The sequence below is a fragment of the Magnolia sinica genome, chromosome 9 (assembly GCF_029962835.1).
Source record: "Magnolia sinica isolate HGM2019 chromosome 9, MsV1, whole genome shotgun sequence".
Taxonomy (NCBI): domain Eukaryota; kingdom Viridiplantae; phylum Streptophyta; class Magnoliopsida; order Magnoliales; family Magnoliaceae; genus Magnolia; species Magnolia sinica.
Window position 1 is genome coordinate 55,650,730 of NC_080581.1, and position 11,440 is coordinate 55,662,169.

Here is an 11,440-nt window from a genome sequence, read left to right on the forward strand (position 1 = left end):
TGTCATCGAAGGTAACTTGAATCCGAAAGTCGTGCCTTTTCGCACTGCGTAACGCCTTTCATACTGCGTAAGTTTTCATGTCATCAAACTTGCCTTCGATCCACATAACTCTGCGTAACACCTTAGATGTCATCGAAGGTAACTTGAATCCGAAAGTCACGCCTTTTCGCACTGCTTAACGCCTTTCACACTGCGTAACTTTTCATATCATCAAACCTGCCTTCGATGTCATCGAACTGCCTTCGATGAATCGAGAATGTGTTCAGAGTGTTCCAGCGAGTTGCTCAAAAAATCTGCAAAAGTTCGATGTCATCGAGAACTGCATCCAATTTGTCCAACAACTAAACTTGATTTTTCGTAATTCTTCGATGTCATCGAAGACTGGCTTCGATGTCATTGAACAGCCTTCGATGACATAGAAGCTTAGATTCTGTGAATTTTCACACTAATTTCTGCACTTTCTTCCTTCTCCACTTGGTTTTTTCGAATCTTGGGATCTTGAAATCTTCAATCTTGATCTCAAAGATACATTCTTTGCCTTAGTGATTCTTAAGCATCAAATCTATGCTTTTAACATTCTTTTCAATCAAAGCTCTCAAACTCACCTTACAACATAAATATATATAAAATATACCATTAAACATTATCATCTTCATAAAACCAAGTTATAAATGAGGGAAAATATGTAATATTTGACACTCAACACACACCCCAACCAGCATTTTACTAGTCCCAAGCAAAATATACGTGAAATACTTCTCACTTGTCAATGTTCAAATCCTTTTTCAGAAATCAATCCTTTGTGCAATCAAGTATGAATGAGTAGAATTAAGGTGAGAAAGTGGGATTTTGAAAACCTAGAGCCAAATCATATAAGCAATCAATCAAATAGGTTCTTTATCGATTAAATCAGAGCATAAGTTCATATATCAAGTTTTTCAATGCGCTCAGTGAAAATTAACTTCTCATAAGAATACCATCATTTCATAATGTTAGCCATCCTCGCCATATCAATATTAGTTGAAAACTTAAGTACTGATTCCGAACTTATCCCCTTTTTTCTTCTTTTTCTAGTTTTTGATTTTACATCGACAGTCTTTATTTTATTCATTCATTCTTTTTTTTAGACTATACATTCTTTTTCAGTCTAGTCTTTTCACCATTCATCACCTTTTGTCGATCTTCTGTTTTTTAAATGGTTCTTTTCATCTTTTTAAGGTGGATAAAATTCTCAAGACTCAATTCTCAACATCCATTAATAATTCTCATGCTAACAATCAGAAATTTTAGCACAACTCATGGAAAACAATTTGAAGTGTCATGTGACTTAGATTAACATGGTATTCAAACTTCTTCTTAATCAATTGAGTGCAAGAACTATAGGTGATAGATTACTTAGTTGATCAAACTCCAACAATTCAAAATTGAATCTCTATCTTATCATACTCAAAACATTCTTAAGTGCATAAATTATTGTTTTCCAAACAGATTTCAACTCGAAACATTGAAAATTTAAAAAAAATTTGCTCAAAACTAAGAAAATACTGATTAGTTTACCTAATCCACACCTTTAACCTAAAATCTACATTGTCCTCAATGTAAAGGAAATAAGCATGTAATGCAAAAGAGGCAACGAAAAGAAAGGAAAAGTAATGGAAAGGTAGTTCCTGAAGAAGGAATTTTATAGCTTTGCCAAGGGTCTCAACGTGAATATGGGTTAGCACATAGACTAAACATACTGAAAGTAAACTATCCTAGTCCTAAATTTTATGGAAGCAATAAATCTAACTACACTTCCATCAGACTAGGAAGTCAATCCTGGTAAACGGGATCAATTAGAGGTATGGACATGTCCTCTGCATCAAATTTCTCAACAAATGGATTTAAATGATGTTGTCTGTTCACTTTGAAAACATTGTCATTCATTGAATTTTGAATCTCGACGGCCCCATGAGGATAGACATTAGTAACAATGAAATGGCCGGTCCAACGAGATCGAAGTTTACCCGAAAATAGATTTAACTGAGAATTATACAAAAGGAATTTTTGACCAGTCAGGAATGATTTTCGAAGGATGTTTCTGTCATGGAACACCTTCATCCTGTCCTTGTAAATTATCAAGTTTTCATATGCGTTATTCCGGATTTCCTCAGTTCATTCAACTGAAGTTTACGCAGCAAGCCAGCGTCGTCTAAGTTAAAGTTTAGATTTTTGGTAGCCCAGTAGGCTCTATGTTCCAACTCTACAAGCAAGTTGTAAGCCTTCCCATAGATGAGTTTAAAAGGAGACATTCCAATAGGGGTCTTAAAAGCTGTACGGTATGCCCATAAAGCATCAGTCAAATGGATTAACCAATCCTTATGATCAGGTTTAACCATTTTCTCCAAAATATGTTTAATATCCCTATTGAAAATTTCAGCTTGCTCGCTTGTCAGCGGGTGGTATGAAGTGCTCACCTTATGAGAGATGCGGTATTATTTCATTAAGTTCTCAAATAACTTATTACAGAAATGTGAACCTCCATCACTGATGATGGCACGAGGCATTTCGAACTAGGAAGGGATGTTTTCTTTTAAGAATTGAATGACCGTTCGATGGTCATTGTTTCGGCACAGGATCGCTTCAACCCATTTAATGACATAATCTACTGCTAGTAAAATATATAAGTTCCCAAAGGGATTGGGGGAATGGCCCCATGAAATCGATGCCCCATCAATCAAATGCTTCAATGATCAGAATGGGATTCAAAGGCATCATATTTCTACGAGACAATGCTTCCAATTTCTGATAAATCTCACAAGCTTTGCAAAACTCATGAGTGTCCTTAAACCTAGTGGGCCAGTAAAAGCTGCACTACAGAATTTTGGTCATGGTCTTTTTAGCAGAAAAGTGACCACCATAGGCCTGAGAGTGACAGAAGGAGATGACACTTTTAGCCTTATCTACCTCAATTCTCTTAGACGAGATAATATGTCCAAGAACAATTTCCTTACGAACCATGAAATGACACTTCTCCCAATTTAGTACCAAATTCTTCTCCTCACATCACTTCAGCACATTTTTTAGATTTTTTAAACATTCGCTGAGGGATGGGCCAAAGATAGAGAAGTCATCCATGAAGACCTCTAAATATTGCCCCACCATGTCAGAGAAAATACTCAACATGCATTGCTGAAAAGTAGCTAGGGTATTACACAGTTTGAATGACATCCTTTGGTAAGCAAAGGTGCCATAGGGACATGTGAACGTTGTCTTTTCCTGATCTTCAAGGGCTACTCTATCTGATTATAGCCTGAAGACCCATCAAGGAAACAGTAGTAAGAATAACTAGGTAGCCTTTCCAAAATTTAATCAATGAAGGGTAAAAGAAAGTAGTTCTTTCTCGTGACGGTATTCACCTTCCTATAGTCAATGCACATTCTCCAACCAGTAGTAACTCTAGTTAGCACGAGTTCGTTATTGGCATTAGCTACGATGGTGATTCCGGACTTCTTAAGAACCACCTGAGTTGGACTCACCCATTGGCTGTCGGATATGGGGTATATAATACCCACATCCAACAACTTAAGTACCTCAGTCTTAACCACTTCCTTCATGTTTGGACTTAATCTATATTGTGGTTGCCGGGAGGTCTTTGCATTATCCTCAAGATGAATGCTATGAGTACAAATCAAAGGGTCAATTCCCTTGAGGTCCACAATCGACCATCCAAGGCTCCTTTGTGCTCAATGAGAGTACAGATAAGCATACTCTCTTATTCTTGCTAAAGGTGGGAAGAAATCACTATCGGGTATGTCTCATCTTGACTTAAATATACATGTTTAAGATTAAAGGGTAAAGGTTTTATGTTAAGCTTTAGTGCCTTGAGGCAAGACGGTAGAGGCACAACATCAGTTTGGGATAATTTTTCAAATTGTGGCCTCCATCAGTTAACTTCAAGTACCGGCGTAGCATCAAGCATGACATCCATCTCCCTAATCGTGTCATCATCCAAATTAGGGGAGTGGGCCAAGCACGTCTCTAGAGGGTTAGAGGATAAGGTTATCAAAATTCTATCTTCCACGAAAGAGTCTATCGCATTAATGTCGTGGGTCTCGTCATCATCCTCTGCCTGTCTGCTCATGTTGAAAAAGATATTGAGCTCTAATGTCATATTTCCAAAAGACAGATTCATGACCCCATTCCGACAATTGATGATAACATTAGATGTAACAAGGAACGGGTGGCCAAGTATGACAGGGATTTAAGTGCCCATGTCTGCGATGGGTTGAGTATCTGGATGACAAAATCTACTGGATAATAGAATTTATCAACTTATACCAACACATCCTCAATCATCCCTCTCAGTACACTAACGGAGCGATTAGCAAGTTGTAATGTGGTCTGGGTGAGCTTTAATTCAGCTAGACCCAATTATTCATAGACCAAGGGATTAGATTTACGCTCGCTCCCAAGTGAAAATGTGCGTTCTCAATTTAGTGATTCCCAATTATACAAGTGATAGTTGGGCTACCGGGATCTTTATATTTTTGTGGCACATCTTGCTTGAGGATGTTACTCACTTTTTCTGTTAGGAAAATTTTCTTTTTTATACTTTGTTGCCACTTGGTTGTGTATAGGTCTTTCAGAAATTTAGCATATGAAGGAATTTGTTCCACAGCATCCAGAAGAGGGATGTTGACCTTCACTTGTTTCAACACTTCTAGAATATCTTGTGAATTGGTTAGAGGTTTTGGTGCAATCAACTGCTAGGGGAATGGAGGAATCGGCTTGCTTAGCGGTTTGGTTCTAATCCATGTGGAGAAGTGCTAGGTCTATCATTTGTGTCTTCTTCCAGGTCCTTAGACTTTTCAGCCCTTACCGAAATAGATTTGTCAATTGTTCTTCCACTCCTAAGAGTGGTGATAGACTTGGCTTACTCCATTGGATTTAAAGAGCTTGGATCACTAATTTCACATTGTGGCTTTGGATCAGGGAGAGGTTGGGCTGGAAGCATCCCTTTCTCCCCATTCACTAAGTGTGCCTCAATCCTTTGAATGGATTTGTTAAGCTCTTGGAAAGCCTGTAATGTGTTTTGATTGAAAAGCTCCTAATTTTGAATGTGTTTTAAAACCGGATCCTCCTAAGGTTTCTTTTGATTTAAAAGTTGAGATAGAGCTTCTTGAGAGTTAGTTGTTTGCCCATTCCTCCAACTGAAATTGGGATGGTTCCTCCAGCTAGGATTGTATGTATTCGAGGTGGGTCCACTGAAGGGTCTTTGGTAATTGTTCATGGCATTCGATTACTTATTCAGTACCTCTTGAAAGGCATGTATGGTTGGGCAATTTTCAATTGTATGTACATTGCAAGCACAAATACCGAAAACAGTTTACTTAGTCTTATCCTTCTTAAGTTCCATGGCCTCTATTTTCCTTGTGAGGTTAGCCACTTTAGTATTGTCCTCCTCTTTCAAAATGTATATATCTCCCTTCTCCTTTAATTGAATAGGCTTAGAAGTGGTACTAGGTTTTGGGGAGATGTCGTATGATTGTGCGTTTTCAGAAAGTTTGTCAAAGTAGCCCCACACATCATCGACATCTTTATTCATGAACTCCCCATTGCACATTGTCTTAACGAATTGGTGCATGGAAGATGTCAATCTATCATAGAAGAAACTTGTTATGCACCACATTTCAAAACCATGTTGTGGGCATGAACTATTAAGATCCTTGAACCACTCCTAACATTAGAAGAATGTCTCATCTTCCTTTTGGGCGAAGTTCATGATCGACTTCCTAAGGGTGTTCGTCTTATGATATGGGAAGAATTTCTTTATGAAGTCCCTTATCATGTCGTTCCGTCTGCCAATAGATCATGGACGTAGTGAGTGCAACCACGTCTTAGCTTTTTCTTTTAAGGGAAGGGAAAAAGTTTCAGCCTAACCATGTCCTCAGACACATTAGGAAAGTGCAAAGTGGCTATGATTTCATCAAAATCTTTCATGTGTAGATATGGACATTCATATTTAAGTCTATGGGACTTTGGAAAAAGTTGGATCACCACTGACTTGATATCCACATTCCCCATAGTTTTTGGAAAAATCATACATGAAGGTGTGCTCACCCCCACTGGTTGTAAGAAATCTAGTAGAGTACGAGGTGGGGGTGCAAACTATACATTTTCATCCTGGATTTCCTCAACCAGAGGTTGAGGTTGATTTGTAGCCATCACTTTTATCAACTCTGAGGATCTCTGGTGGTGTCTAATCTTATGATGGATAGGCAACCCTTTGACCAATCCTCCTTTACTTAAGAGACGTCGAGTGTTGTCACGAACCCACTTGAGCATGAAACACTCGAAGCCTTTAAGTAACTAAACCTAAACCTAAGAAAGAAAACTAGAGAAACTAAAACAAATAAGAGATCGAATTAGAAAGAGGTTAACGGATTGGAGATTTCTATGTTAGAATCCTTAAAAAAAAAAAACCAAGTTAGATTCTAAAAATAAGTTCAGAAAAATCCTAACCTAGAAACAAAATAGAAAGTTAATCCTAATATTAACCTAATTCTAATACTAATTAAATTCAAAAAAACACAGTCGTAGTCCTCGGCAACGGCGCCAAAAACTAGTTCACAACCCCAAGTGTAGGGTTACAATGTAATAATCTCGGTAAGACCGAGCTAGAATCCACATGGACTAAACTCGTACGTTTCTGAAAGTAACTAGAACTAGAACTAGAACTAAAACCAAAAGAAGATCTAATTAGAAATCTGGAATAAAAGGAGTAATTGTGAATATTGTTTAAACTATAAATTAAAAGTAGGAACTAGGGTGCCAAGGATCCGCTTGTAGCAATTGAGATGCTACCTTGCTTGATTTAGGAATCCCAACTGGAATTAGAGTCCTATCCTATCCAGTTGGAGAAAGAGATAGTCAAATCTCTGAACTCCTCATTGATCTAGCCTCAAAGGAGGAAAATTGTGAAGATTTGGAAGGGATTCCATCACCCAACCACGCCTAGGAGACAATGGCAAACAACAGGACTTACCAATCCTACAATCTCAAATAAGAAAAAAAGATACTCAAAGCTATTGCAGATCTACAGTAATTTGAGTCACAATAAACCATTAAAAACTGAAAGTATTCCTTAAAATCAACTAGAAATCAAAGAGGTTCAACAAGAACAATAATCAAAATAAGAAAAACATCCCAAAAATGCTATAAGCTTCACTTCTTAGCCCTAGCTAAGAGGTCTAGCCAACCATAGACATGATTAGATCAAAAATCCTCAAAGAAAGCATTAAAAACTAGGAAAGAAAGGAAGAAGAACTCTTGGGAGATGGCTCCACCCTTTTGCTCTACTTCTCCAAACCTTAGATATCCTTAGAAGCCTTTAGGAAACTCATATTTATAGCCTTGTCCGCATAGATTTGCAAAACTACCTCAAATTTACGCAGTCCGCGTACTCTGTGTAACGCCATCGATGTCATCAAAGTTAACTTAAATCCGAAAGTCGTGCCTTTTCACACTGCATAACGCCTTTCGCACTGCGTAACTTTTCATGTCATCGAACCTACCTTCGATGTCATCGAACTTCCTTCGTTGTCATCGAACTACCTTTGATGAATCAAGAATGTGTCCAGAGTGTTCTAGCGAGTTGCTCCAAAAATCTGCAAAAGTTCAATGTCATCGAGCTGCTTTCGATGTCATCGAGAACTACATCGAATTTGTCCAGCAACTAAACTTGATTTTTCATAATTCTTCGATGTTATCGAAGACTGGCTTCGATGTCATCGAACAGCCTTCGATGACATAGAAACTCAGATTCTGTGAATTTCAGCACAAATTTCTACACTTCCTTCCTTCTCCACTTGGTTTTCTTGAATCTTGGGGTTTTGAAATCTTTAATCTTGATTTCCAAATATCCATTCCTTGCCTTGGTGATTCTTGAGCATCAAATCCATGGTTTTAACATTCTTTTCAATCCATGCTCTCAAACTCACCTTGCAACACAAACATATATAAAATATACCATTAAGCATGATCATGTTCATAAAATTAAGATATAAATGGGAGAAAATATGCAATATTTGACACTCAACAATTCACAAAATGCTGGCATTTGTCACATTTTTGAGCAAACTGCTAAGCATCGGCCTGGATGGTCAGCCAGAAGTATCCTTGTCGAATGATCTTATAGGCTAAGGCTCATCCTCCTGAGTGGTTTCCACATATGCCTTCATGGATTTTCCTTAGGATGTACTTTGCTTCATCTGGTCGGAGACATCTGAGATAAGGGAGATAAAACTATTTCTTGTAGAGGATGTCATTGACCATGGTGTAGCGAGCTACTTTAATCCGTAGTCTGTGTGCTTCCATTCGATCTTCGCGTAGCTTGTCTTCCCTGAGATACTCGACAATTGGATCCATCCAAGTGGGTTCCAAGCTTACTAGAAGAGCCAAGGCGAGGTCGTCCTCGTCAATGCTCGGTTTGATAAAGAATTCGATTGGAATGGATCTGGGAATATCATCTTCATTCGTAGTGACTAGCTACGTTAGCATGTCAGCTTTGAAATTTTTTGCTCGATGAATCAAGGCTACGTTGCATTTTTGAAATCCTCTGATCAATTTTTTTGTCTTTTCGTAAATAAGTTTTCATACGCTCCTTCCTGGCTTGGTACGCTGTAACGCCCTGAAAATCGGGTGTCGAGTAAAACTCCAACTCCCGAGTTCCAATGCATCACTTATGCAACATATTTGATGATGATTAAATGTTATCTGTGTTAGTGCATTAATCATGAGTGGGATTATACCAAAACAGTAATTCATACTCCAGATCAATTCATATAACACAAGTGGAAGACTGAAAAATGTATATAGACGTGTATGAACCAAAAAGATCACGATCGGTCTCCAGAGTATGAATACATCACTGAGTCATCATGTACATGTAATAGTTCAAAATAGTTCAACTACAAAAATAAACCTTGTAGCCCCGTCGATCTGATTGGCCTAAGCAAAACCACCGGAGAATTGCATATATGAGAACTCATCCTGATCATCATAGTAATCGGGCTCCGCCTCCTGAGTCGCATCGTCATCTGCAACTAAGACAGTCCGGTGGGTGTTCAGAACACCGTCTCAGAACGTGGGAGTGACTGATCAAATCAGTGGAACAATAAAGTAAAGGTTAACATGTTCTTAATTCAGTCAAGTAGTAATGATAAAACAGACATATCAGACATTCCTAGATACTCTTATTAATGCAAGGATGAAATGTACGCATGATGCATGCCCTCATCTACACTCCCTCGTGTGACACCATCTTACGGTCGTGGTATGCTTTCTTCCCTCTGTGCTTTTCAACCCGGGGCACATGCAGTGCGATGAAATGAGCGTGATTACCGAGTTATTAGTAGTCCTTTTCATACAGCGGGATTGGGAAGCTAAGGTACCTGCCTTATATTAATTCCCAAATAATGATCCAATCTAGGGTCATCAATCCTAGTAAATCTCATACGATGTTATGATTCTAGGTCAATGCAAATGGCTCGTCACCCTATCAGTGAAGGCCTAGTGTACTCCTGTTGCTACGTAAGGGCTCGTTGCCTCTACGCAGTCTTAGCGTACACTCGAGGTCACTACAAAGGGCTCATCACCTTATTAGTGTAGGCCGACAGCTTGAATGCAGTGTCTCATACCACCGTATTCAGCTCACGAGTCTGGGTTGCTCATTGGTCACTACGGGGAGGCTCGTCATCCCAGCGTAGGCCGACAGCTCAACCACGGTGTCCCATACCACCAGCCTAGCTCATGAGTCTTAGCGGATCGAGGGACTAAGGTTTAAAAGGGTTTTCACTGGTGAGTTTGGTACCTTAGATTTAAGCAGTAGTGTCCATACATGGTGAACATACATCGGGTCAATCGGGTTACTTGACGAGCTCGATTAGTATGAGCGCACATTGAGTTGATCGACATGAAGTGCGTAAGCACTCCGTGTAGCCTAACCACTGCCGATATCCCAAGTACGGCTCAAATTTATCGATCACGTCCTATGTGGTGAAACAACCTCAGCCACCTATTCAAAGCCTGTTACCGATTGCCTGTACTATTCTGTAGTCCCAAAAACATTCAATTATAACAAATAATCATACAAGCTTATCAGAACAGTAATGGATCAACTATTCCAAACTTATAAGCATGTGAGCATTTGATGGATTTCAACTTAAACATGAATTCACACATATGCAGTCCCTAAGTAAAACAGACAAAGAATGTAAGTTACATGGAGGAAATCATACACATCATTAAGATAGTTGAAAATTTCTTCTCAACACCCATATAAAGTATAATTTATTACACACTTGTTCATTCAGACATTTCTACAAACACTTAGACTACACATTCCAACATACATGACGTATGTTGGTGATAGCACGCATTAGGGCAAATCCTTTCGCCAAGGAGTTGTTACACATACAACTAGCATAAACATACGACAATTAATCATGGCAAACACATGTTCAAATTTCATATGTATACGATATATTCTACATATACATGGACTACACTAAACTCAATATAGTTCATATATATCAGAAACGTGATACAAACATCGCATTTGGCATGTGAAATTGCATCCACATCAATAATAAACCATTAACCAACATTGAAAGCCTTAAAAATCATAACCTATATGTTTATAGTCCGCACCTTTCGCCGGTAGACTTGTAACGAACTCAGTTTTAAAGCTAAGTCTTTGTCTATGGCAGATTGACAACCTATAACATAAATTAGGTTAGCTATTTCATAACTTACACTATCTGAAACCCTAAAATAGATTAGAGTTAGTTTTTCTTACCTAAGAACGGAATTGGAATCGCCTGTATAGCGATACAGGAGTGGCGGTTGAGTGCCTGGAGTAGCGGGATCGAATTCCAGGAAGAATCTCTAACTCTCACTCTCACTTTCTCTCTTTTTCCTTCTCTTTTCTCTTCTCTCTCTCCTAGGGTTTTATCAAATTCGTATGGGGTGAGAGGGAGAGGGTTTAAGGTCCTTATATAGGCCCAAGTTTGATGGGAATGGCCCGAGGGCCAAGGTATACTTAGGTTATATCCAAATACGAACTGTTTCGGTCCAACGGAGCACTTCTGGTGGCCCCTTTTCCACGTGCAGTCGAACTTAAGCTCCCTGACAATGGATCTAGGTCAGGCTGAGTTTTCGTTCCGATCGGATTTACAGATCAGCCGTGGCGGACCAGTTTCAGTTCAACGGTCACGATCACTCGATCAGGGTCACAAGTACACCGACATATGTGGGACATTTCTCCTGATCCGAGGGTGTATTTGGGTCAGATTCTGATGGTCTGAATCCTTATATTTGGCCCGCAAGTGACACGACTCAGATTACTTAAATGCTGATTTTATTTCTAAATATTTTCACGTTTCTCACACACTTTGCT

General features: G+C 38.9%; 1 non-coding gene across 1 annotated transcript; it reads left to right on the forward strand.

The window, feature by feature from the left end:
* Nucleotides 1-5,675: 5,675 nt before the first annotated feature.
* On the forward strand, nt 5,676-5,782 carry LOC131257192 (small nucleolar RNA R71). Its single transcript, XR_009177205.1, has one exon. It is a non-coding gene; the product is annotated as a small nucleolar RNA R71 (small nucleolar RNA).
* The last annotated feature ends 5,658 nt before the right edge of the window (nt 5,783-11,440 follow it).